A 27,053-nucleotide genomic window follows, 5' to 3' on the forward strand; every position below is an offset into this window, starting at 1 on the left:
CTTTGTCCCAGGTCTATATTGAAATGCAAGAACAGAATTCGTGTAGCCTATTCTCTTGACTTCCTGGGTTCTCAAATGTTTCCATGTGAGAAATACTATATTTGCAAGGATATCATATTTCTGTACCCACAGTCAGGACTGGGGTTCTGACAGGGGGACCTCCAGGTAGACTAGCACACAGTCACAGTTCAAGAGCAGGATTTTCTCAGTTCCTGGGACACGTGGTCATCACAGCCAGGCTCTGATTCAGATCGCGTGTCCTTTTCTATTCCCAGCACATAGACCTTGGCGCTCTTGCCTTGTCCTGCACGGACCTCCTGGGGCTCCTCCTGCAGGTTTTAGGGCCCACCCACTTTTGCTGACAGGACAGCACCTGTTGTCATTCCAAGTAGGGTTGAGGATGATGAGCATAGCACATCAGTCTTCCAGTGATGACAAAGGACACGTTGTACCCAACCAAGAGACAGCTTGTTCTGCTCTGAGCATCAGGGGCCAGCCCATTGCAGTTTGTTTCCACAGGATGGAGACGACTCTTCTGAATACATTCTACTGGTGTATTTTTGTTTCTGCTTAAATCATGATGCTCAGTGGCTCTCCACCCACTTAATCAACAGGTTTCTATGCTTCAGGGTGAGAGACAGGCCGCTGAGGACAACCAGGCCATTGCTCAGCTCTGGCTGCCAGATTCTTTTTTTTTTTTTTCTCTCTTTTCTTTTAATCCCTTGGAAGACAGTAGTATTGAAAAATGGTCTCCAAAGTGGGGGGATGTACCCAAGACAGCACAATGGGGTACAGAAAGAGAAAATAGGGCATTTATCTTCATTTCTGTCTATCCTTTAAAGTACCTATTTGTGGATAAATGCTTTATAATACATGTACAATATTAAATGTATAATGTTTTTTAAAAAGGTAGATAGTTTTGAGACTATCCCGTATATATAGGCTGTCCATCCAGAAACAGCCCCAGAGGAAACTTGCTCAGGGCACAGTGCCTGTAATCCTAGCAGCTTGGGAGGCTAAGGCAGAAGGATCTTGAATTCAAAGCCAGCCTCAGTCACTTGGTGAGGCCCTAAGCAACTCAGCGAGAACCTGTCTCAAAATAAAACATAAAAAAAAGAGCTGGGGATGCGGCTCGGTGGTTAAGCAATATCCCTGGACCCACCCCCCCAATATATACATATACATGTTGTTGCCATATATATTCATATATATTATACATACACAAGTTGGCTGTCAATAACCATGCATTCTTAAAAAAATGTGCTTTGTACTGAACATGTGAAGACTTTTTCTTGTCATTATTCTCTAAACAATACAGTATGACAACTCTTTATATAGCACTTACATTTTATTAGGTATTACAAGTAAACTAGAGATGATTTAAAGTATACGGAAAGATGTGTATCGATTAGATGCAAATACCATGACATTTTATTTAAGGGACTTGAGTATCCACAGATTTTGATATCCAAGGGGAGTCCTACAACCAATCTCCTGCAGATACTGAGGAAAGTTTTATGTGTGTGTGTGTGTATATGCGTGTATGTATATACATAGAAGCATATATATGCTCAAATTTTTTATAAAGCATGAATATATATAGTTTGAGACTCTCATATGTATACATATCCATATATATCAAATATATGTGTAAATGCTCAATTGTTGTCATTAGGATACATGATAAAAATCTAGCCAGGGGCTAGGGTTGTGGCTCAGGTGTAGAGTCCTCGCTTAGTACATCTGAGGCCCTGGGTTTGATCTTCAGTACCACATAAAAATAATAAAATAAAGGTATTGTGTCCAACTACAACTAAACAATAAATACTTTTTTAAAATGAGGTCAGTGCAAGTCTAGCATGTGTAAGGCCCTGGGTGTGATTCCTAGCACAATACACATACACAAAATCAAGGCCACTGATCTTAAAAAGCAAGACTTGATTGTTGTTGTTGTTTTGTTTGTTTGTTTGTTTTTGTACCAGGGATTGAACCCAGGGGTGCTTAACCACTGAGCTACATCCCCAGCCCTTTTTTTTTTTTTTGTATTTTACTTAGAGACAGAGTCTCACTGAATTGCTTAGGACCTCACTAAGTTGCTGGCTTTGAACTTGCGATCCTCCTGCTTTAGCCTCCAGAGCCACTGGGATTACAGGCGTGCACAACTGCGCTGAACTAAGACTTGGTTTTAGGAGAGAATTTTCACCCCTAAATTCCCAAAGCTCCCTTTTATTATTAAAAGCATAACTGAAGTTGAGTGTGGTGGCACACACCTATTGTCCCAGCTATTCGAGAGGCCGAGGCACGAACCCATGGCTTTGAGAGCAGCCTGGATAACACAGGAAGACCCACATTGCACACAGGCAAAAGTGCATTACCTTTCACTACAAACCTCAGGTAGAGATAACTTAAATACCTACCCTCTGGGGAAAAGGCAGACCACATTTCCAGTGTAGGAAACTTGGAGAAAGAGGAGGAAGAGAGGCCCATGGCAGCCGGTGTTGGGGGAGAGGGGTCACTTCGCACTCCACTCCGGGTAGGTCTAGGAGGCTCCCAGAACAGAGGGCTGCTGCTTCTTTCCTTAGACTCCTTAAGTCTAAGGCCATGTAGTCTGAAGGTGGGCCTTGGGGTGTGTCACAGAGTCCTCCGCCCTACGGTAGTAGTGTAGAGGGGACTGAGGGTCCAGGGTCCCCAAGTGGATTGACACGAGAGGTCAGACAATGGAAACCAAACAACCAGAGGGGCTTCAGACACAGGGGCCAAAAGAGCTGGGTGGGTCCAGCTTTGCCAGTGAACAACCTGGCTCAGGAGGCTGAGTCCGATCGGCCTCTCTACCGTGAAGGCCCAGAAGGACACTGAGCATGGCCCGCAGACCCTTCACCCCCACGAGGACACGGGCATTTCCCTTTCTTTCCAGATGTTTCTGCAGCCAGATACCATTGGTGATGGGTTAAATTGTCCCCTTGCCCCCAACCCAAATTTATATGTTGAATTCTTAACCCTTAGAACCTCAGAAGGTGACTTTTTTTTAACAGGGTGGTGGCAGATATCATGAGTTAGGAGGTGGTCAGTGCAGTAGAGTGAGTCCTGATCCAATTGCTTGGGTCCTTCTAAAAGGGGAAGTTTGGAGCTAGACACTATAGGGAGGACACAAGTGAAAGACAAGGAGGAAGATGACCTTCTACAAGCTGAGAAGAGTGGGCCTGGACTAGATCTTCCCTGCCCGCCCGCAGGAGAAACTAACCCAGCTGACACCCTGAATCTGCATTTCTGGATTCCGGAACTGAGAGACAATGAATTTATGTTGTTCCAGCTTCTCAGTTTGTGGTGCTGTTACAATAACATTGCCAACTAATTGGCCGTCTTTATTAAAGAGGTGAAATGGTGGGAGAAATCAGAAAGACCCATTCAAGAGGGTCTGGAATAACCCAGAAAAGATCATTCTAAACTGAGAGAAAATGAGTTCTCTGGAGAAATATTTCATGGACAAGTGGAGTCCTCTGCCCCAGTAGAGGCATCAGAGGTCTCAGAGGAAGGTAAGTGTCATGATCCATTTTCTATCACTATAACAAAATACCACAGACTGGGTAATTTACAAAGAAAAGAAGTTTATTTGGCTCACAATTCTGGAGGCTGGGAAGGCCTGGGGCATGGCGGCAGCATCTGTTCAGCTTCTGGTGAGGGTCTTCTGGCTGCTTCATAAAAGGCAAGAGAACGCTGAGGAAAATAAACTTGCTTTTATAACAACTCACTCTTAAGAGCATGAGCCCGCTTGTGAGAACTCACTCACTCCTGTGAGAATGGTAGCAATCCACTCGTAAGGGTGTTCCTCATCCCCTAACCCCCTCTCAGGAGTCCAGCCCCCAACACCAACCCACTGCAGATCAAGCTCCCAACACATATGTTTAGGGGACACTTCCAAGCCATGGCAGTAAGATAGTCACCGACAAAGCAGCATGCCCTTTCTTGCACATCAGAGTAAACCAAATAAAATGTCATTCCTGCAATACTTGAATCTTTCAGAGATACAGGCCTACCCTATCCCACTCTCTGTGACCAGAACTCACTTTCCTGTATATTTTAGTTTCCAGACTGGTCACTGTCTTATAATAGATAGTGGCCTCCTCATGCCTTGCCTGAGGTGGGTAGTAGGCATGTTGAAGTCTGCTTGTTCTCAGCTCACAAGAGCTGGCTGTTAAAGTCTCAGGAACTCCGTAATCCCGATGTTAAACATAACCATTACCAAAGATTTAATTATCTTATTATAATTACTTATTATAACAACTTACAATCAAATAAATTACATTTTTAAAAAAGTAACAGGCTGATCCAGGAGAGATGGCACATGCCTGTAATCTCAGAGACTCAGGAGGCTGAGGCAGAAGGATCAAAAGTTTGAGACCAGCCTCAGAAACTTAGCAAGGCCTAAGCAACTTAGGGAAACCCTTTCTCAAAATAAAAAGTAAAAAAGGGTTGGGGATGTAACGCAGGGGTAAAGTGCTTCTGGTTTAATCCCCAGTACCAAAAAGAAAAAAATAGTGAATGCTCAAAAATCATTACCTAGCCAGGCACTGTGGCACATGCCTATAATCCCAGCAGCTCTAGAGGCTGAGGCAGGAGGATGGCGAGTTCAAAGCCAGCCTCAGCAAAAGTGAGGCACTAAGCAACTCAGTGAGACTCTGTCTCTAAATAAAATCCAAAATAGGGCTGGAGATGTGGCTCTGTGGTTGAGTACCCCTGAGTTTAATCCCTGGTCCAAAAAAAATCATTATATCTTAATTATTTATTTCTATCCATGTTGTAGATAATGAGTAGACACTGCATCTCTTTCTAGTTCCATATTCTGTGAATTCAGGTTGGTAGCTTGAAATTGCCCGTGTTGTGGGTATGCATACCATGGAAATTGGCAAATGCTATTTCCCAGCCCCTGCCCCCAGGAGAGCCTGTTGTGAACTCTGATGAGCACACTGCTTAGTGTAGACGCTGCCCTGGGCTCCATGTTCTGCAAATTAGTAGACCAAGTGCAAAAGCTTAAGAAACAACTAGTTCAGCTGTGTGCTAGTCTGAGCGGAGTTTAGACCATCAAGGAATGAAGAAAACAAATCCAGTCCCCCACACTTACACAGAGGGACACACCCAGTGACAGTGACACCAGGAAAGCCTCTTGCATCTTCCCAGAGTTGGGGTGGGGCACTAAACAAGTAGTGACTCACCTTGATACCTGTGACACCTGCAATACCTGCGTTGTCTTTTGCAATTGAGTAACAGGGCTGAACAGGGAACATCTGAGCAGGTTTCCACCTAACCATCCTCATAGCTATAGAATACCCCAGAGTGACTTTTTGCACTGCTTCCAAGAAAATGAGGGGCTTCACCTGGGCCCCAGGCCTCCGGGACTCTGCAATCTATTCTATAAACACTCTCTTTCCACCTGCTCATGTGGTTTTGTTGGGGGTGTACTGCGGATTGAACTCAGGGGCACTCGACCACTGAGCCACATCCCCAGCCTTTTTGTGTATTTTATTTAGAGACAGGGTCTCAATGAGTTGCTTAGTGCCTTGCTGTTGCTGAGCCTGGCTTTGAACTTGAGATCCTCCTGCCTCAGCCTCCCAAGCGACTGGGATTTCAGGCGTGCACCACCACACCTGGCTTAATGTGGCCTTTTAACTCTCTGGTAGAACCAAGTCCTTGGGGCAACAGCTCTTTTTGCACAGTAACAGGTATAAAAATAGCAGGCGACCCCACTTCAGCGATAGATGACGGGTAAAAAGTGTTTCAGGGACCACAGCAGTTACGCTCTGTGCTGTAGTAGTTTGGGGTTTGGGGGCTGACCTGGGCCGGCATCCAGTGCTACCACTTATCTAGTGCGAGGCCTGGACCAAGCATGACTTTCCCAAGCCTCCACTTTCTCACGTGTACAGGAGGGAAAGAAGAAAGATTGTCACAGTTGATTGAACAAGAGATAGAGGTTTAAATACATATATTAAATCTCAAAATTACAATGTTAGCCAGGCTGGTGATGCATGCCTGTAATCCCAGCAGCTCAGGAGTCTGAGGCAGGTTCAAAGTTCAAACCAGCCTCAGCAAAAGCGAGGCACAAAGCAACTCAGTGAGACCCTGTCTCTAAATAAAATACAAAACAGGGCTGGGGATGTGGCTCAGTAGTCGAGGGCCCCGGAGTTCAATCCCTGGTACCAAAAAAAATAAAATAAAATAAAATAAAAAAGGAAAAGAAAGAAAGAATTTTGATGACATTTCATTTCCCCCGCTATTAAAATGTCTGATTCTATTATGATTCTTCGATTTTTTATGTGACCTCTTTTCTCCATGGACATATTTACGTATGTATGTATTTCTAGTTTTGCAGTGCTGGGGTTTGAACCAGTGCCTCACACATGTTAGGCAAACTCTCTACCACTGAGCTACATCCCAGCCCTCCTTGGACACTTTTAAAATCTTTCCTTTTAAGCCGGCGCAATGGTGACATCTGCTTGTTCTAAATAAAATACAAAAAAGGGCTGGGGATGTGGCTCAGTGGTCGAGTGCCCCTGAGTTCAATCCCCAGTATCCCCGCCCCCCCTCCCCAAATTACAATGTTAACCAATGCAATAAAAGGAAAATAGTCATTTAACTACAAAGAAGTTAGGATGGGGATGTTACAGGGATGGTGAGGACTCTAAATCCTTGTTATTCGGAGCAGAGCAATAGAAATCATACAGATTATTTAAAGATAAGGAGGTAGCCCCAGAAACAGTAATAGAACAAAGAGCAGTAGTTATCTTTAGGGTATGGGAGTCAAGTTGGGGGAGATGTGGCCATTCCTTTCATTCTGGGCTTTCCAAATTTTTCACTTTCACATCCTGTTCACATATTACCCCAATTCAACTTTTTAAGTAAAGAAAATAGTTCTACGTTACATGAGCTAGATTTCTAATATGTCTCCCTCTCGAAAATTTAGTTGATTTCTTTCTGCTCTTTTTTCTAAAGTTGAGTTTACATGCCTTGCCATGGGGACATTGGAAATAGTTCATATTTATAGCCCCGATGTCTCTGTAAGTCTCTGTAGCTCTTTGAAGTCTGTCTTGTGTGTCTCTTGATTTATAAGATGCTGGCGAATCATTCCAAATAAAGCCTTCTTTCCTTGCAAAAATATGTAAAGAAATAGCAACAGATGATTCAGAGTTTGAAGCAAGTGTTTTCATCTCCAGAGCGCTAAACTGCCAGCTTGAGCAACCTGGCTATGGCTTCAGAGCCAGGCTGCTTCCTGCTTGGTCCTCTCCAGCAAACCCAGCTCTCTCCCCCAGCCCCAGCTGGAAATCTTGGACCTGTCATTGACCTACTGATAAGCTTCAGGGGACCCACAGATGCCCAGAATAACATTTGCAACCATATACTTTCCTGCAGAGATGGTACAGACAATCTCCAAAGCCCTAGAATTGAGGTCTCCAATCCTCCTAACAAAGCAAATTTAAGTGGTTTTTATACCCAGAGAAATAGTAAAATTTGTGGTTCTCTACCCTTTATGCTTCTAACGTAGCATGGTGGCTAGGAGTATCTATTCTGGAACTGGCTGTCTGGCTTTGAAGTCTAACTCCATTATCTCCTAGCTGTGTGACCTCAGGCAAATTACTTAACTTCTCTGTGCCCTTTCTTTCCCAAATATAAAATGAGACAAATAATGGTACTTACTTCATTGGCTTGTTATTAAATGAGTTAATACAGGTGATGTGCTTAGAACAGAAGCTGGTACCAGGGCAGTTTTAGTTGGTCTTTGATCCTTTTCTTGCTCCGACTGACAACTCATAAGTGGTCACTCTCAATTACTGTGTGACTATTTTCAGTGTGCTTGGGGTGTGACTGAAGCACATCCTGGGTGGCAGTGCAGCACTTTGGGGGGTCCTAATTCATAGATGACATTGCACTGATCCTATGGAGAACAGCAGAACCTTTCAATGGCTGTGTGTGTGTGTGTGTGTGTGTGTGTGTGTCTGTCTGTCTGTCTGTCTGTCTGTCTCAGGATGACCCTGGTGGCTTGTGCACTGAACACTCACTCCCCCAGGGCCTCCTGGGTCTCCTTCATCTGCTGGGCCTAGAAGGACCGTGTCATCCTTCGCATCACCATCACTCTCCTCTCTGCCCACTTGGCCAGATCCGCTCATCCTGGAGGACTTAGCTCAAGCCTCTCCTCTGAGAGTTCTTTGGGCACCCCCTACCCCACATGGAACACATGGAACACAGTGTTCTTCCTTTGGGACGTGCAACCTTCATGCCTTAGCTCTTAATCACCACAACAACCCTTATAATAAACCAAACTGATCATTATCTCCCAGTTACAGATAAGAAAATTTAGGATTAGAGAAAAAAAAATTGAGGCTCTGATCCACTCTTCCAGACTTCCTCTCTGACTCTGCCCAACTCCTGGCCATTCATTTGGTCTTTCATTTATTTAAAGTCTCCTGTGACCCTTTTGATCATCTCTGTATCTCAAGCATCTATCCCTGTGCCTGGCATACTGTAGGTGCTTAATAAATGTTAAATGGACAGAGCGATCTCGAATTTAGGCACTGCAGAACTTTTACCATGGCTTTCCCCAGATTGCAACTTTTTAAGGAGGCTTCTAGCCTTGACCAGGTGGTTAGCAAATGCCTTATTAATCTGATAATCAAATATTTCCCTCATGGCTACAATGGGACAAGCACCAAGATTACACAGTAAACAAAGTGGCAAAGTCCCCTGCCTCTTGGAGTGTGTACTCCCCTTTCATTGAAGAAAGCTTCATGGGCCCCTCCCCCTGGCAGTGCCACTGTGATGCCTCCCGCTGGGGAGATAGGACAGACCTCCTCTCAAGAGTTATATTCCAGATGAATAGATACATGGCTACTCCCACACTACAGCCCAAATGTAGTAACTTCCAGCACCCAGGCCAGCTGACAGCCCAGGGCCTCTGTCTCAGGTGCACAGTGACCTTGCAAGTGTGAGCAGCCCTTGTGTCTGGCAGAGGCCCTCACTGAGCAGGTCAGGAAGGGCTCCTGGCTTCCTCCTCTGTGTTCACCCTTTGCATGTGCCCGGCTGTGGCCTCCTCCTCCTCTTGGCTTCTCAAGCCAGGGCAAGAGCCTGGGCAGGCCCCGTGACACTCCTATCTTGCCTGGGCTGCTGTTAGCTTGGAGATCAAAGAGGCAAGTGCAGCCAAGTCTGCAGGGTGGGAAAGCTGGAGGGTGAGGCTAGAGCTGGCTCAGGGTTGGCAGAAGCTGGAACACCCAAGGTCAGGTGCAAGCAAGTGCGGTCAAGGTTCTGACACTGACCAGGGGCCCAAGGTCACAGAATGCATGACACATGTCCTTCCTGTCCTTTTCCCTCCATGCACAGATTTTTCACTATGAAATCCCTTGTATTCTAGAAGGGTGGAGAGGTGTGTATCTTGCTGCCTCAAAGAAAATCTTGCTATTAGATTATGAAGGCTCCACACAGAACTCAGAGGGTGAACCCAGAACTGTAGTTTGATCTCGAATGTCTCCAAAAGACCATATGTTAAAACATTGCTTGGCACTACTAGTAGTCAAAACCTTTAAGAGGTGGGGCCTAGTATGAGGTTTTAGGTTGTTGAGGATGTTCCTTTGAAGGGGACTGGAACATCAATCTTTTCCTTTTTTCCCTAGCTGGCCATGAGGTGAGGGCTTCCTCTGCCACATTCCTGCCATCAATGGGCCATTCAACCACAGACCAAACCTCCAAAACCAGGAGCCAAAACAAACTTTTTTTTTTCTTTTTAAGTTGGTTATCTCAAGTATCTTTTTACAATAACAAAGAGCTGAGTATAACACCATGGGTCACATTAGCCGTTGATTCTGTCCTTCCAGTTACCTCTCTGCTCACCCCTTCTAGCAAACAGCAATCTGTTTGTCAGACTGTCTCGTACCACACACGAATCTGGGCACTGATCTTCAGCATGCTTTACCAGTCCTTTCTGGGGTTTCTCCCAACCGCTCACCTTCTCCCCTGACCAGCTTGGCACCCAGTGACGTCTCCCTCTGCTCCCTCCACCCCTGCCACGCCAGCTCCCACAGCTAGCTACCCTTACTTCAGGGATTATGTACTTGTGCTGGGCTACTTGTGACAGAGTCTCCTTCACCCTCAGAATTCTGGATTGAATTTTGATTTAGGAGCAGACTTGCGGCACAACAGGATTCTCTTTCTTGGTTAAACCAGATGAAGGGGAAAATCCAGAAGAACTTCAAAGTGAAGGAGGGGACGCAGCGTCAGGGCTGGGAGGCCTTGGCTCACCTCACTTTTATGCACCATGAGGCAGCTTTATGGTCCCCCTCGATATCCCACCTACATAATTCGCCTCTGATTTTGAAGATTCGGTTCAAGCAGCCCCCCTTCTTTTTCTCCTCCCCTGAGCCCTCAGTCTACAGCCACCTCAGGCTGCTCTGAGTCCCTCTAGAGCGTCACCCAACACGCAACACATCAAATTCCCACTACCCGAGTACCTTCTGGCTTGAGAACTGACCTGCTTGTCACCAGCACGTGGGTGTGTGCTGAGCTGTTCCCAGTGCACAGCCTAGGTGGTGACCTCCGGGGCAGGCTGTTCCTCTGGGAACCTCCCACGGCCTCTTGGCATCTTCAGGGGTGGGGGTGGGGGGCATTTGCTTGCTGACGGATGGATCATTAAAGATGGAAACTTGCTCCGTCATCTGATTCACCTTCCTGATAGCAGGCAGGTAGGTGGCACTTTGGGCAAGGGGCCCGTATCTGGTCTGTTCTTTGCCAAATGTGCTGTCTCAGCAAAACCCAAGGTTGAACAGAGAGCCCCAGAGGAGTGGAAATTACAGGGAAGGCTCTCCTTTTCTAGGCCTGTGTTCCAACGTGATGATAAAACATCCAGTTACACTTTCATTCCCAGCCTGGAAACCACGGCACATGGAAGTCAGTGTGGGCGGTCATCAGAGGCCAGGGTGAGTGAACAGAGGCATCCTCAGGCTCGGGGAACCTCATCAAAGGAAATCTGCCCAGAGAATAAAGACTCCTAGGTTTGTTTTGAAAGAAAGGAGGGGGGAATATATCCTGGCTCCTTCAAGTACAAGAGACCTAGCACCAGGTTGGACCATCCAAATATGAAAACCAGTAATTATGTGCTGTGGGCAGGGCCGGGCCGGTTTCTCGGTGCCACATCCATTTCCCGTGGTGGGCGGCAGTGCTACAAGGAGCAGTGATGCCAAGTTTCCTCAGCTGTCTCCTCTGCGTGGGGAGTTTAGAGGATGGCCAAAGCGTCAGGTTTGCAAACACAAAGTGAGCCACTGGGAAGGTGCTGCGAGCACAGGAGGTCAGGCTGCAACCAGAATGGCCAGTTTTTGTTTGCTTGTTTCTGTTTTTTAAAAATATTTTTTTTAGTTGTAAATGGATCTTTATTTTATTTATTTATATGTGGTGCTAAGGATCGAAATCAGGGCCTCACACATGCTCGGCAAGCGCTCTACCGCTGAGCCACAACCCCAGCCACTGTTTCTATTTTTTTATGGATATTTAGCCAAACCCTAGAACATTCTCCCATGATGGAAGCAGGGCAGGTGAAAACAGATCTCCTGGATAAAGAGGCAATGAAGGCAGGCAGGGCGTGAGGAAGCACCTACTCAGATCTGGCCAGTGATTCCACAGGAGCATCCGGGGATTTCTGAACCCATGGCCCTGGCCCTCTCCTGTGGCCCTGCCATTAGCAGTCTATTAAGGGAGAGGGCTCCTTTGCCCACCCTGCCAAATCCACTGAATAGAAGCAACCTAATGGCTGGGTGCTGCAGCACACACCTGTAATCCCAGCCACTGGGGAGACAGGAAGATTGCAAGTTCAAGGCCAGCCTGGGTAAAGGAGAGAGACCCTATCTCAAAATAAACAATAAAAAAGGGCTTGGGGTGTAACTCAGTGGTAGGGCACCCCTGGGTTCAATCCCTAGTACTAGAAATAAACAAAAATGACCAGATATAATAAAATTAGACATTGGGTACCTTTATGTGTAGACCTATGGGACAGGGAGGTACCAAGGAGGAAGAAGCTATGGTCCACAGGGTTTGGAGCTCAGAGGGTGAGATGGCCACTGGTATGCCAGTTTAGCCAGTTTGTCCCTTTGAAAAGGAGTCCTTCCCAGTCATTACCCCCAGGTCATCCGTCTCCTTCTGCTCACGTGACTGGCTTGCTTAAGCCCAGGGGAGGAGATGGTCCTCACAGAGTTTCTTTGAGGTCAAGTTTCCCAAAGGACCCCCGCCCCCCGCACAAATCTCTTTAGCTTCACTTCCCAGAAGGTTCTGGAATAGGGCCCTGTTGATAGCTAGTGCTTGGTGATCTCAGTGGGAAGCTTGGACAAAATGTGCTCACCTCATCTAAACCTCCACATTTTTAGGAGGCACCCACTTACTGAGATGTGTGGTTCAGCACTGTGGGAGTTCCTTCTCACATTGCGATGGTTGGCACAGACTTCACTGCCTTGGGAAAGAGAGATGCCAGTTAGCTGGGGAACAATGCGCCTCTCTTGTTCTCCTCTTTCTATGGAGCTGAGTCACCAAATAGTTCCTGAATTTTTTAAAGATGGAAAATAACTTTTTAAACAACTTAAATAATTTAAACAATTATTTTAAGATAGTACTTGCTAACATAAGAATATTTGTCCATGGGATAAAATGGAAGGAAAAAGCTACCAATTTATTAAAATAATTTGTAATTGCACAAACTAAGGACCCTTCAGGAAACATGCTTCCACTCTTCTTTCTCTGCCCCATCTTTTTGTTTTTAAAATTGAGACCCATGGTGTATGAATATGTGTATCACGTGTTTTTATTTTGTCACATTACAAATAGTAATAACAAATTTTTCTTTATATACTCATAGAACCACTATCATATTGAAGACATGGAATATTTCCATTAAGAAAAAAAAAATCCCCTTGTGCCCTTTCTGAGTCAATACTGTCAATCTCCAGCTCTAGGCAAACACTGGTTGGCTTTCTGTCATTATAAATTACATTTGTTTTTTGAGTGTTCATATAAATGAGATCACACAGGATGCATTCCTTTTGTGTGTGGCTTCTTTTAGTCAGCATGTTTTTGAGGCTCATGCATGTCCCATCAAGTGTAAGTGTAAGAACCTCACTTCTCTTGATGGCTAGGTAACATTCCATTGGATGACTATACCACAATGTATCCATTCACCTGTTGATGAACATTTGAGTTGTTTCCAGTTTGGGGAAATCATAAAGCTATTATGAACAGATTTTTGTGCAAACATATGTTTTCATTTCTCTCTATTTTGGGGTATGTGTGTGTGTACCAGGGAGTAAAATTGACCACTGAGCCACATCCCCAGCCCTATTTTGTATTTCATTTAGAGACAGGGTCTGACTGAGTTGCTTAGTGCCTTGCTTTTGCTGAGACTGGCTTTGAACTTGCAATCCTACTGTCTCAGCCTCTTGAGCCACAGGAATTACAGGCATGTGCCAGGGTGCCCGGGATGTGTCTTCATTTCTCTTGAGTCAAGGCCTAGGAGTGGAATTTCTGAATCACAAGGTATGGATGTGTTTAAATTTATATATTTTACATATGAAAAGTGAAGTGTTTTCAAAGTCGTTGTACCATTCTACCCATTGTGTACGAGTGGTCTAGTTCCTCCACATCATCACCAAAACTTAGTATGATCCATCTTTTAATTTTAGCTCTTTTATTGGGTTTTCCATTACATACAGTTTTAAATTCTACATTTTTAAATTTATTATTAGATCATGCATGTTTATAGTATTTGTAAATGTCCTTTTTAATAGATGCAGTATGTATCATTATATGGATGAACCATCGTAGTAATTTCCTATTGGTGAACATTTAGGTTGTTTGTAGTCTTCTTTGTAAATAACGCTGTTAAAACATCTTTTTCAGAATAGGCATTTTTTTTTGGTAGAACAATAGATAAGAAAAAAGAAAAAATCTATAATTTTAGCATCTAGAGAAAATCATTAACTTTTGGATATGCCCTTCTAACCAATTAGCTGTCTAGTAACATTTTTTTGAGTCTATATTCTTATTCACTGCAACAAACTGATAAACCGCATTTTTTTTTCTGTAATGGGACTTAAACCCATTAAAGTGGGTTTAAGAGCCTCACACATGCTAAGCAAGTGCTCTACTACTGAGCTACATTCTCAGTCCTTTTTATTTTATTTTCTCACTAAATTGCCTAGACTGGCCTGGAACTTGAAATCCTCCTGCCTCAGCCTTCTGAGTTGCTTGGGATTACAGGGCACATGCCACCGTACCCAGCTTGATACACTACATCTTGAAATGTGACATGTATATGTGTGTGTTTAAAGCCATCTCCCCTTTTAAAGGAGAGGAATCATAGTGCAACGTGAATCTTTTTAGGGCTCTTGATACCAAGAGTTTCTTTCTAGCACCGTGAGCCAAGAAGAATTCTAGTGTTTCAACCTGTCCAGTGGGCAGCTGCTTCACCAATAGAAGGAGTCAGAACTTCAGGATAATCTCTTGCAGACCTCAGGAAAGACTCCAGAGAACCATAAGAATCTCAAAGATAGCCCCTGCTTGTCCACCTTCCCTCTGGCAAACACAGACATATGCAAACTCTTAAGAGCATTCTGATGCAATCCTCCCATTTGTGAATTTAGGGGAAAAATGCATTGCTAGACACACCCTCTCTGGATCAGGGAGGAATTTTCTAAATGCTGGGTGTGTGTTAAAAGGAAGGAGCTGGTTTGTTAGGACAAGCCCCAACAGGCAAAAGTCTCCAAGCTCCAGGCTGGTGAGTACTTAGTGAAGATAGAAACCACCAGTCTCAGGAGGGCAAAGAAGGGAAGAGAAAACCGCAGCTTTATTTTTGTCCGGAGATTATAGTGTAGGAGTGAACAACTACTTCCCAGGAGGACTCAAGCAGCAACACCTGGAAATGTGAGATGACGTTGTTGTCATGCCTCCTATGCGTCAGACACAGGATCAGGTGCTTTATGAACAGCAACCCCTTGAATATTTGCAGTGACCCTATGAGGTCATTGGTATTATCAGCCCAATTGTAGAGAAATTGAAGTAGATGAATTAAGTAACTCCTTTGAGGTCACACATACCCACATATGGACCCACATACCCCAGTAATGCCAAGCAGCTCCCACAACAGTACTAATACAGTGCTCTGGGAATGATACCTCTGCTCTGCTTATAATATCCAGACCTGCCTCCCTAGCTGATCACACTGGTGCTTTGGAAAATGTGTACTTAAAGAATGTGAGTGATTCTCCTGGGGCACCCTGGGAAGGAGGTAGCATCGTCTTGAGAAAGGGCACTGGCCTGAGGTCTGCCTCAACTGCCCATTATCCACTGGCAAGTCACATGACCTCTCTGGGCCTCTGTTAGCCCTGTGTGACGCCTTCTGTACCCACTTTCCCATTCAATCATAAGGGTCCTGGTGAGGGTTCGCTGAGACCAAGTATTTGACCTGCTAGGGCAGTCTGCCTGCATGGAATCCTAGATCTGCCGCTTGCTGGCTGTGGGACCCCAGGTCATTTCTTTAACTTATGATGCCTTAGTCCTTCCTCTGCAGAATGGATCTACTGACCTCATAGGGTTACAGTAAGGATTAAAGAGTGAATGCCTGGGACCCAGAAAGCAGTACATAATGTCATTATTACCATTGGTAATATGTGCCATCCCCACATGCCAGCTAGCTTCTTGCCAGCTGTTTTCTTGCTCTCTCAGCCATGTCACACCAGCCTCTGGCTCTCTTCAGAAGTTTGCAACAGAGGCCAGATACATGCTTGGTATTGTTCTTTGAAAGTGTCTCAACTTGGGGCCAGTGAGAGAGTTACTCCTACTCACTGAGGAGAGAACTTCCTGGCTCTTGATTCACTGCAAGGTCACTATGTCAAGGGCAAGAAACACCCAGCATCAGTTGCCACCAAGTCTGGAGTGAGATTCTATTGTGTGTATTCACAAAAACACACTTGTCCTCTGAAACCAGGACCGAATAAGGGATGCAGGAAGAAAGGAAGGGGAGGGTCCTGTGGACACAGCCCATCTGCTCTTCATTTTAGAGACTGATGAGAATGCAGTGTCCTTGTTTCTGTATTTTAATAAAATCTCTCCAGTGGTACCCTGCTTTATAACCAGCAGACAAACCACATTAATTCAAAACAGGTGGACTTTATACAATTTTAGCAATTTAGAGTAGTTTACTCAATTCAAAATGTTTTCTAATTTCTCTTTATGATTTCTTCTTCAACCCATGAGATATTTAGAAGTGAGTTGTTTAATTTCCAAATAAGGGATTTTCTGATATCTTTCATTTATTGATGTCTGATTTAATTTCATTATGAATGGAATTGAATAATGAGAGAACATACTTTGTTTTCAGTTCTTTATATTTGAGAATGTTTGTTTATGGCCCAAATTATAATGGGAGCTCTTCCATGTGCATCTGAAAAGCATGGGTACCTACTATAGTGGAGTAGAATGTTTTATAACATTCAGTTATGGAACAGTTGTGGGTGGTGATGTGGGGATCTTGTCTATCTGTGCTCCTTTTCTATATACTTTGTCCACTTATTGAAATCTCCATCTATATTTATGGATCCTCCTATTTCTTCTTTCATTTCTACCTGATCTTGTTTTGTTTTGGTACCAGGAATTGAATCCAGAGGCACTTAACCACTGAGCCACATTCCTAGCCCTTTCTAAATATGTTATTAGAGACAGGGTCTCCCTGAGTTTCTTAGAGCCTCGATAAGTTGCTGAGACTGGCTTTGAACTTGTAATCCTCCTGCCTCAGCCTCCAGAGCTGCTGGGATCACAGGCCACCAGGCCCAGCTCCGATCTTTCATATGCATTTTGAAGCTCTGTTGTTAGACATATACACATTTAGAATTGTTATGTCTTCTTGATACAGCTATTACTTTATCATTAAGTAATGTATCTGTTTATTCAGGTAATAGTTCTTGTTTAAAATCCACTCTGGTATTCTTTCAATTAGTGTCAGCCTGATTTAGCCCTTCTCCATCCTCTTACTTTCAATCCGTTCCTTTTTATATTTAAAGTGTGTTTCTTATCGACAGTCATAGTAGGGTCTAGCTTTTTAAATATTCAATCTGACAAATTCTACCTTTGAATTGGGGTAGTTTAGACTATTCACATTTAATGCAATTATTGATCTGTTGGATTTAAGGTTACCATCTTGCTAGTTGTTTTTCATGTGTCACATAATTTTCTCTTCTGTCTTCTTTTGAAATGAGTATTCTAATTATTCTATTTTATCTCCACTTTAATTGTTTTAATTGAAAGTGTTTCCCTGCCTACTGAACCCAAATTAATGATCCTTTTAATGTATGGCCAACTACAGTTCCATTTTATTTTAATTAAAAGAGTATGGACTTTGGAGTCAACCAACCTGACTTTGATTTGAAACTCTCCAACAAACTGGTTATGTAGCCTTTGTCAGTTTAACCTCCTTAGAGTTCAATTTATCCATTTGTACAAGTAAATGACCAATACTGCTTTTCAGAGTACCATGAGAATCAAATGAAATGTTTATTTAAAGTACTAGCATAGGTCCAAAACATTAAAAATAATTTTACTTAATGTTATTTGCTTTTATTTTATCTATGTGTTTGCTTTCTATACAGCTCTCTTTCTAAATCTACTTGAGCCATTACCAGGAGGCACACACCTGGCATATTGGCTAACCAATCCTGTACCTTCTTTCCTGAGCCTAGAGCAGACATTGCTAATCAATCACAGAGCTATTTCTAAATAAGCTCAGATATAATTTCTTTTCCTTTCCCATTCTTTCTTCTTTTCTTTTTATTAATGCCATACTGTTTCTCAATGTTTTGTCAGCCAGTTGTAGATTGACCTTAAGAAAACCTAAAACATACTTAAAGTCTTTTTAATGCATTTATTATTTAACTGGGTTAAATCCCTTCTTTCTCCAATAAACTTTTTACTTTGTTCATTTATGTGCCAAACCCTTCTTGAAAAGGTACTGCAAAGGAGAACTTCAGTTTCAATTTGTTCAGCTCAACGATCCCAATTGCTGAATCAATGAGGTTTTTATTTTGTATCTGTGAAACCAGACACCAAGGAAGGGAAGGGGTTGGAAGAAGGGGAGCAGGCCAGAGGTTAGGGGCAGAGCCTTAGGGCTGTCTCATCATATTCTCCTTTTAAAACCACGCTCAGGCATGTGACAAGGACATGGTGTCTTGTGACAGGTACCAACTATTCCTCATGGAGCCTTGGGTATCATTTAGCTATGGATGGACAAAGGAGGATCTGTCTTTTGCTTGGAATGAAAGCCCTGACCTTGTATCATGGGAAAGCACTGAACATTCTTCATTCAGCTGCCTCTCCCCAGCCCTGCTCTGGAAAAAATGACTTCCTGTTAATGATGCTGGGGCTTTTTCCACTTCCAGAGACTTGCTGGTGCCCAGGAACATCGGGAAGCTTTGTACCCTCAGATCCTGAGCCCTCTGGGCTGGGACTGATCTTGTCAGTGGCACCACCACCGCCTCCTTGTGACCCCAGGAGAGGCTGATTTATAATAGAATTCACTTCTTATCACTTAGGAAATCATAATGAGAGAACAAATATGTTGCCTGAAGGAAATTAAAAAGCAATCCCCTCTCCACTGCCAGCCTGGATCCGCAGGGACGCCGGGTGCCCTCGGCCTGAGCTCTTCCTCCCCCAGCCTCCTCTTACTCTGCTTTCTCCCTCTTTCAGTAATGAAAATACAGTAACAATATTTAGGGGCTTGGAACTTCTTGAATGTTCCCACGTTACTTGAAGAGTGTTCATGACTTTTCACCAATTCGGAACATAGATTAAATGGAATGAGTGTCTACTTATTTTTTCCCGTATTTTTAATTGATGCATTATAATTATATGTAAGGGTATATTCATTGTTACATACTCGCACATGCACACAATATAGCAATATAATTTGGCCAGTACCGTTCGCTAGTACTTCTCCTTTCCTTCCTCCTGGTCCCTTTCCTCTACTGTGTCCCTTTAATTTTCATAAGACCCCTGTAGGGGCTGGGGTAGAGAGGTAGAGCACTTGCCTAGCACATGTGAGGCCCTGGTTCAATCCTCAGCACCACATAAAGATAAATAAGTAAAATAAAGGTATTGTCTCCATCTACGACTAGAAAAAAAATTTTTTTAAAAGACCCCTCTACACACTTTTATTTTCCCTTTTCCTCTCTAGTTTCCACAGATGTAAGAAAACAGATGACCCTTGACCTTCTGACTTTGACTTATTTTGATTAACATAATATTCTCAAGTTCCATCCATTTTCCTGAAAAAAACAATTCATCCTTCTTTGGCTGAATAAAAATGAGTGTCTATTTATAGTATATTTGTGTGATTTGGGGTGACACTACCAAAGCCTTTAGAAACAAAGTTCAAGGAAAGAGTTTCCTTCTTTTTCATTTACTACCAAGGGGACGGCTTGCTCTGGCATTTTCTGTTTTACTATTTAGAAAATGGTCTTATTCCAAATGTAGAAAAATGGTTATAAGCACACACACACACACACACACACACACACACACACACACATACACACACGTACGATTCTTATCCTGAAATCTTTCTGCAAGGCAGGGAGAGGGGTACAGTTTAAATCCATGGCCTCTGAGTTCTCATTGCCTCAAATACTGCTTCATGTTCAAGTGTATCCAGGAATGTCAAAGCTCTATGCCAGTACTACTTAGGCAAAATAATAACAACAAAAATCCTCCCAACGTGAACAGAGCATCTCCTTAACGCAAGCTGCTTTCCTTTGACATACAATCTGTTTTCATCCTCATCACATCCTCGGAGCTGGGCATTTCCAAGCCCTGTTTGGAAAACTTGAGCAACCTACCCAGGAAGATGCTGCTACTAAGGCGTAGCTGGTATTTGAACACAGATCTGGAACCTGATTCGGCCCTCATTCCACTACCTGTGATACATAAAGAGACAGGTTACTATCCAACACCACAATTATGAACTAACTGTGTATGTTTTTGTCTGTTGGAAGATGGAGTTACTCATATAATTTACATGAATAATTTCCAGACACAGAAGGTGGGAGAGGAACTGTAAATCCTTCTAAGAGATTACCTACCAACCCTAGGAGAACTCTAGCAGAGCCAGGAAACATGGCTCACCACCGTCAGCTCCTGGGATACCTGGTCCTTGTCCCCTGGTGTGTCTCCTCTTCCCTGGACTCCAGCCCTACTACGTAGTTCCTGGACCTGGCAGAAACTCTCACTTCCTGGCTGTCCTCTCAGCTTCACCTTAAGAAATTCTCCTCTCTTGACCTGCTTTCTTCCAGGCTTACTTATGTGTCTGGGCTTCTGTCAGCCTTTGGTGATTTCCCCAGGCAAAATCATCAGTCAAGCTCTCTGCTTTCATAGCCATTTGCACCTGAAATAGAGCATCTAGCACATGATATTAACATGAATTATTTCTGTTTCTTTTTCTTGTTAGATAATGAGGTCTCTAACTGCAGGAAACTAGAGTTATTTGTCTTTCTAAGGGCCTACCAAAGGTCCTCAACCATGGTTAGTTGAACTGAATAGGGCTTGGGATGTTGCTCAGTGGTAGAGCGCTTGCCTAGCATGCATGTGGCCCTGAGTCCCATCCCCAGCCTGCAAAACAACAAGCTGGCTTACCAGCACAGAATTCAAGCATGAATATATTCGAGGACATGTTATGGAGACTATTTGTTTATACCTCTGTAATATCTCTTTTAGTCAGCTTTCTCACTGCTTGGCTAAAAAACCTGGCAAGACAATTTTAGAGGAGAAAAAATTTATTTGGGGGCTGTGGTTCAGAGGTCTGTGTCCATAGCCAGCTGACTCCATTCCTTGGAGCTCAAGGTGAGGCAAAACATCATGGCGGAAGAGTATGGTGAAGGGAAGCAGTTCATATGATGATCAGGAAGCTGAGTGAGAGACTCCACTCCCCAGATACAAAATATATACTCCAAAGCCCATCTCCTCCAGCCACACCCTACCCATCTTCAATTACCACTCAGTTAATCCCATCAGGAAATTAATTTTCTGATTGGGTTAAGACTCTCATAACACTTTCTCTAAACCTTCTTGCATGGTCTCACATTTGGGGGACACCCAATATCTAAACTATAACATATTGAAAGGCAAAGGAATAAATATTCTCAAGAGCCACATCCAATTTGAAATCCACGTGATGGTACATGGTATATGGGACAGCCATAGCTGCGTGTGCACAGTTTATAATTTTGGGATATAAATGATGGGATAGAATGAGGCAATTTTGAAATTATAACTAGAATATTGTGTCAGTGAGATGTTTAACATAAACATCACGTTTTGTCAGAGTTGACTCAAATAAGAACTATGAATTTAACTGTGAGTTTAAAATTGTCTTTTTTAAGTGTCAAGAATGGACTCAAGGATCCCTTCCAGGGGCCTATTTTACTTTTTTGTTTTCTGTACTGGGATTGAACCCACAAACCCTTAACCACTAAGCCACCTCCCCAGCCCTTTTTATTTCGAGGCAGGGTCTCATTAAGTTGGTTAGGGCCTCGCTAAGTGCCGAGGCTGGCTTTGAATTTGTGATCCTCCTGATTTGGCCACCGGAGTCTCTGGGATTACAGGTGTGCACCACTGCACCTGGCCACCCATTTTACAATTTTTATTACCATCATAGATGATCAAGCCATAATCACCCTGTCCTCAGAGCTTTCCAAACATCGTCTCAGACCCATCTCCCCTTAGGAGGCAGACTTTATTAATTGCTCCACTTCTGTTATGGGGAAACTGAGGCAGTTTGAAATGAAGTAATCTACCAGAGGCCTTGTAGGTGGTAAGTGGAGAAGCTGTGATCTGAACTCAAGCAGAATAGCCCCGGAGTCCACATCCTATATACCTGCACGTATACTAAGTCAGCAATACTCAACTGGACCTCAGGCAAACACGTCCTTGGATCTTGTGTAACCTGAATTAGTATCACAGGTTCAGTTCTTTATTTTCAGTTGTACCCTCTGTAGATGATAGAATATGATATTCAGCTCTCTCCTGATAATGTCACCATCAACCCCTGAAGATAGCTTTTTAGTTTGTGAGTTTTCCTTCTGTTTGAATAATTCTAGTTAGCTTAAAATTTCTCCAAAAAGGTGGGCCCAGTGCCACATGCCTAGAATCCCAATGACTAAGGAGGCTGAAGCAGGAGAACAGCTTGGGCAACTTGATGAGAACTTGTCTCAAAATGAAATTTAGAAGCCGGGCACGGTGGTGCACACCTGTATTCCCAGTGCCTTGAGAGGCTGAGGTAGGAGGATCTCGAGTTCAAAGCCAGCCTCAGCAACTTAGTGAGGCCTTAAGCAACTCAGTGAGACCCTGTCACTAAATAAAATACAAAATAGGGCTGGGGATGTGGTTCAGTGGTAAGCGCCCCTGAGTTCAATCCCAAGTCCAAAAAGATAATAATAATAATAATTTAGAAAAAGGGCTGGGGATGTATCTCAGCGGTATAACTGAACCCCTAGGTTCAATCCCAGCACAAAACAAAACAAAACAAAAAAGCGTCTCTAAGATTCTCTCCTCCCTGTAGCTTAAGCCACCCACATTTTTCCATGCATACTTTACTCTGGGAGGTAGACTTCTCAAATTATAAAGTCTAAAAGTGGAGAGGAGTGTTCTCCAGTTAAGACCTGACCCATGCCATATGTGGGAAAAGAAATCAGGACTTTTGCTTATATTTTCTCATTAACATTCCAGAATTACGTTCTTTTGCTCTCCTGCTGGTTCTCTATTGCTGACTAATTTTGTACTTGTGACAAAATTGCTAACTTTGAAACATGACCACATTTTTTCTTTTTGATGCTAGCTCCTTCAAGCCACTTCTTATCTTGGATTTGCGGTATGGATCTTGTTCTTTCTAAATTTGTCAAGATCCATCTGAAAGGGTCGAACTGAGTTCTCATCGTCTGTGATGTTAGCAACTCCACCTAATTTGGTATCATCCACCAAACATAAGATACTTGTTCTCAACTCTATCATGTGGGTCACTGAATAAAGTATTTATATAAACCTCTTTTCCCATAAATATACTTTTCTGGCTTCCAGATAACTTGGGAGTGGTGAGCTGAGTTCACAATTTAATCCTTTCCAAGAACTGCAGTTGATTATCTAAACTGTATGCCTTCTTACAAAAAAAAAAAAAACCAATCAAGATTCATTTCCAAATCTGAAGAAATGCTGATGTTTGGCTATTACTCAGTTCCTGGAGAACAACCAAAGTTGAATTTATTCTAAATACAGGAGAGACGAGAATGTGCTTTGGAAGCAAAGCTTGGCCTGGATATCTGGAACCTACTCTTCAGACTACCATTCTTTTTTCTTATTGTTAGCAAAGCAAAACTGTGATTTGCTAGTCAGAAAGGGCAACTGTAAACTGAAGTACTGGGCATCTTTAAACACAAGTTTCCATAGCATTTATTTTGTATCTTGTCTCTTAGAAAAGTAAAGACAGGGCCTTTTTAAGAAAAAGAAAAAGAAGTCCTGGGCTGGGGCTGTAGCTCAGTGGTGAATGGTTTGCATAGCATGTGTAAGACTGGGTTCAATCCCCAGCACTGTAAAAAGAAGTTCTGGGTCTTTCTATTTTCTTTCAAATTTTTAGGGAAATCTGGCATTGTTCATACCAATAAATCTGAGTCCTGGCTGAGATGATCAGGGCCACCAGGAGAACTTGGGAAAATGCACATGGTTGACCCTCCCCAGACTCCCTGAATCTCCAATGTTGTGCCACTGACTGGAGGTAGGGCAGGACATCTCCATTTTTCAAAACCTCCCCTAAATGCTTATGTTAATTATGTTTAAATCCATGTAATGAACCATGTAAAACAGATATTTTTAAAATGAAGTGAATTGTTGGGTGTGGAGACACACACTTGTAATCTCACTGAATCCAGAGGCTGAGGGAGAAGGTTTGAAGGTTTGAGGCCAGCCTCAGCAACTTGTGAGACCCTGTCTCAAAAAAAAAAAAAAAAAAAAAAAAAATTAAAAGGGCTATGGATATAGCTCAGTAGTAAAACACTCTAGGTTCAACTCCTAGCATCCAAAAAAGAAAAAGAAACAAATCTAAATATGTTAATTTAGAAAGATCTCACATTGGCTATACAGAAGGTATAGTAAGTTTTCATTTGATATGAATTCATTATGAATTTGAAGAAATGTATATAGACTTATACCTTAGGTACACATACACTGTATCCATTTGGAAGTCTCATCCCCAGGTCATGACAGGCACCAATCAGAAAGAATGCCATGTGTAGTGCGGATCACCTGTGCCTGTGGGGTGTGAGCCCTTTAGGTGATGGATTGCAGGAGAGAGGATCTCTGGGAGGGACCAGAGTAGATGGGTCATGGAGGGCTGGGGAAGTGTCTGCTTACCAACTGCTGTGGAAGTATTTCAACATGCTCACAACCTATCGAGGATTCCTGAATTTATATGCAGGAAAAAAAAAAAAGTCTGGGATGATCCTCAATCAACATTGGTAATTAAAGCAGAAAGATGATTTGGGTAAAATCACCAGGAATATTTGGGAAATAGCCATGAGTATAGGAAGGGTGGATAACCAGCCATTATCTACAGGCAAGACCCCTCTGCTGAGCCAGTCCAATGAGCCCACTGCTGCCACTGCCCCTTGGAGACCCTGGAATACCAGTGTATTATCTTATCACTATTGAGATGTGCATCTCCCTCCCTCACTGGACTATGAGCCCCTTGAGCACAGGAATGGGATCCTATTAATGTTTGGATTTCTAGTGTCATGCCCTCCCCACCCCACACACACACTCCACAGGTCCACAGTTCTTGCCACAGAGGAAGCAGAATGCTGAATGAAATAAATGAGCAAATAGAATTTTCTGGATACACTAATAATAGGCAGAAACAGAGAGAGCTGTACATAACTGGATGTGTCATTCCTGAACCTCAAGAACAAAAACAAAAAAAATGCACACGCTTTCTCATTCTCCATTCCTCCACTGATGAATTGTCAGATGTAACTTCAACCAAAAACATGTGGCTTGGCTTTCACGGTGGACTAGCTTTGTCATTTTCTCTGAATTAAGCATTGTTTTTAGCAGAGATCTGTATAAAACCATGATTTCATAAAATGATTGTCTTGATTTTAAATGGTAGATTCTGATGAACCAAACTACCAACTCTATTGGGATTCCCTTCCCCCCACCTTTGCAGTCCTAGAGATGAAACCCAGGGCCTGTGCACCCCGGGCAAGTGCTCTACAACTGAGCTGCACACCAGCCCTGGGTTTTTTGTTTTAATTACCCATACCTTCAAAGAATTCCAAACACATACCTTAAACAAGCAACTTGAAACCAAACGTGGTTCATAATGACCAGGATTCTGGAGCAATAAAGCAAAAATAAACTATATATTCAGAATTAGTTTTCATAATAAGCCAGAAGTCAGGAACACGTAAGAATCTGGCTGCACCACACCCACAAATTATGTAACAGTCTCAGATTTCATCTGCTTTTTCTAGGCCAGAGGGAAGTTAGAGACTGGGAAGCTCTTTAAAAATGAAGGATAATGGCACTCTAATAACAATCATGATCCAAAGAAAGTTGATTGTTTTTGCTTATTCATGATCATTTATGATCCACCTCATACAATATACTATAAAAGGCAAAAGCTCAGAGAAATAAAAACTGATGTTCACACCACAACCTGTACATGAATGTTTGCAGCTTTATTTGTAATAGTGCAAATCTGAAATCAATCCAGATGTCCTTCAAAGGATGAATTAAACTGTTCCATCTGCATCATGGAATACTACTCAGTAATAAAGGGGAACAAAGTATTTGATATGTGCAATGAACTGGATACATTTCTAGAAAATGCTGAAAGTCAATCCCAAGAACTTACATACTATATGAACCCATGTATATGACATTCTTGAAATAAGACGTGTGTGTGGCTATAAAAGAGTGACAGGAGGGATTCTTGTGGTGATGGAATGTTCTGTGTCTGGGCTAGATCAATATTATGATCAATATCCACTATGAAATTATACTATAATTTTGCAAGATGTTACCATTGGGACAAGCTAGGTAAAGTTTTCATAGGATCTCTGTATTATTTTTTACACTTTGAATCTGGAATTATCTCAAAATTATCTCCAAATAAAATGTTTAATTAAAGAAGGAAACAAACAAGAAAAGGTATAAGCAGCACAAAAATAAAAATGGGAAATATGTATAAAAATGGGAAATAAAAATCTGAGCAACCAACCTTAAGCTCTGATGATTAAGTATTAGTTTTAAATTTCTGTATTTTCTTGCAGTAAAGTGAAAAGAAGAAAACATGATAGGTTGAATACTATCATTCTCTGATGAAAGTAATCACAAGGAGAGGTGATTTTTCCCCCCGTTTAGCAGTCAATTCTAAAAGAGAAATTAACTTAGTTTAAAATACAACCCGCTGAGCTCAGCCAGCTGAACACTCAGGTGCTGCTTAACTTAATGATTATTAATCCATGACTTGGTTATTTGGGATCCTAGGGAAAAAAAGAAACCCAATTTTCAGGCTGAGTCCTACACAGATGTAGAGCAGATGAACACCCAGAAGGAGTGGCTTTGGGGAAAACAAAACAAAAACACATCATGCCCAACTGTCTTTTCCTATGCACGGTCTGAAAGCCCGCCGTTTGGGATGAACTTCTTTGGACTAAGAAATTTTACTACCTGGATTTCTGAAAATTCAGGGCCTGGTTGTTGCTGAAGTGATGCTCACAGAGGAGCTACTGGGCATTCAAGAGCCTCAAGAGAACATGGAGAGATTTATACCCTGAGCTTTCCCATCCAGGGCAGCCCCCAGCCCAACCCTCTTGCCTCCTCAAGTCTCACCTCTTACAAGTATCCCCTGGCCCCCACTGCCTCATTGGTTTTCCACCTAAACTGGATCATGCCTATTAACACACACACATGTGTTCCAGTATCTCTGAAAAGCCAAAGCCAAAACAATT

General features: G+C 42.9%; 1 long non-coding RNA gene across 3 annotated transcripts; it reads right to left on the reverse strand.

The window, feature by feature from the left end:
• Nucleotides 1-3,620: 3,620 nt before the first annotated feature.
• LOC139704702 (uncharacterized) lies at nt 3,621-25,498 on the reverse strand. 3 transcript variants are annotated; one of them, XR_011706629.1, is made up of 5 exons: nt 25,385-25,498; nt 12,365-12,472; nt 10,508-11,002; nt 7,687-7,924; nt 6,652-7,137 (listed from the first exon to the last, which is right to left on the reverse strand). It is a non-coding gene; the product is annotated as an uncharacterized lncRNA (long non-coding RNA). The 3 variants fall into 3 exon arrangements; XR_011706628.1 differs by lacking the exons at nt 6,652-7,137; nt 7,687-7,924 and adding an exon at nt 3,621-3,714; XR_011706627.1 differs by having other exon boundaries at nt 6,652-7,924.
• Between the last annotated feature and the right edge of the window lie 1,555 nt (nt 25,499-27,053).

Source organism: Marmota flaviventris, chromosome 2 (genome assembly GCF_047511675.1).
Source record: "Marmota flaviventris isolate mMarFla1 chromosome 2, mMarFla1.hap1, whole genome shotgun sequence".
Taxonomy (NCBI): domain Eukaryota; kingdom Metazoa; phylum Chordata; class Mammalia; order Rodentia; family Sciuridae; genus Marmota; species Marmota flaviventris.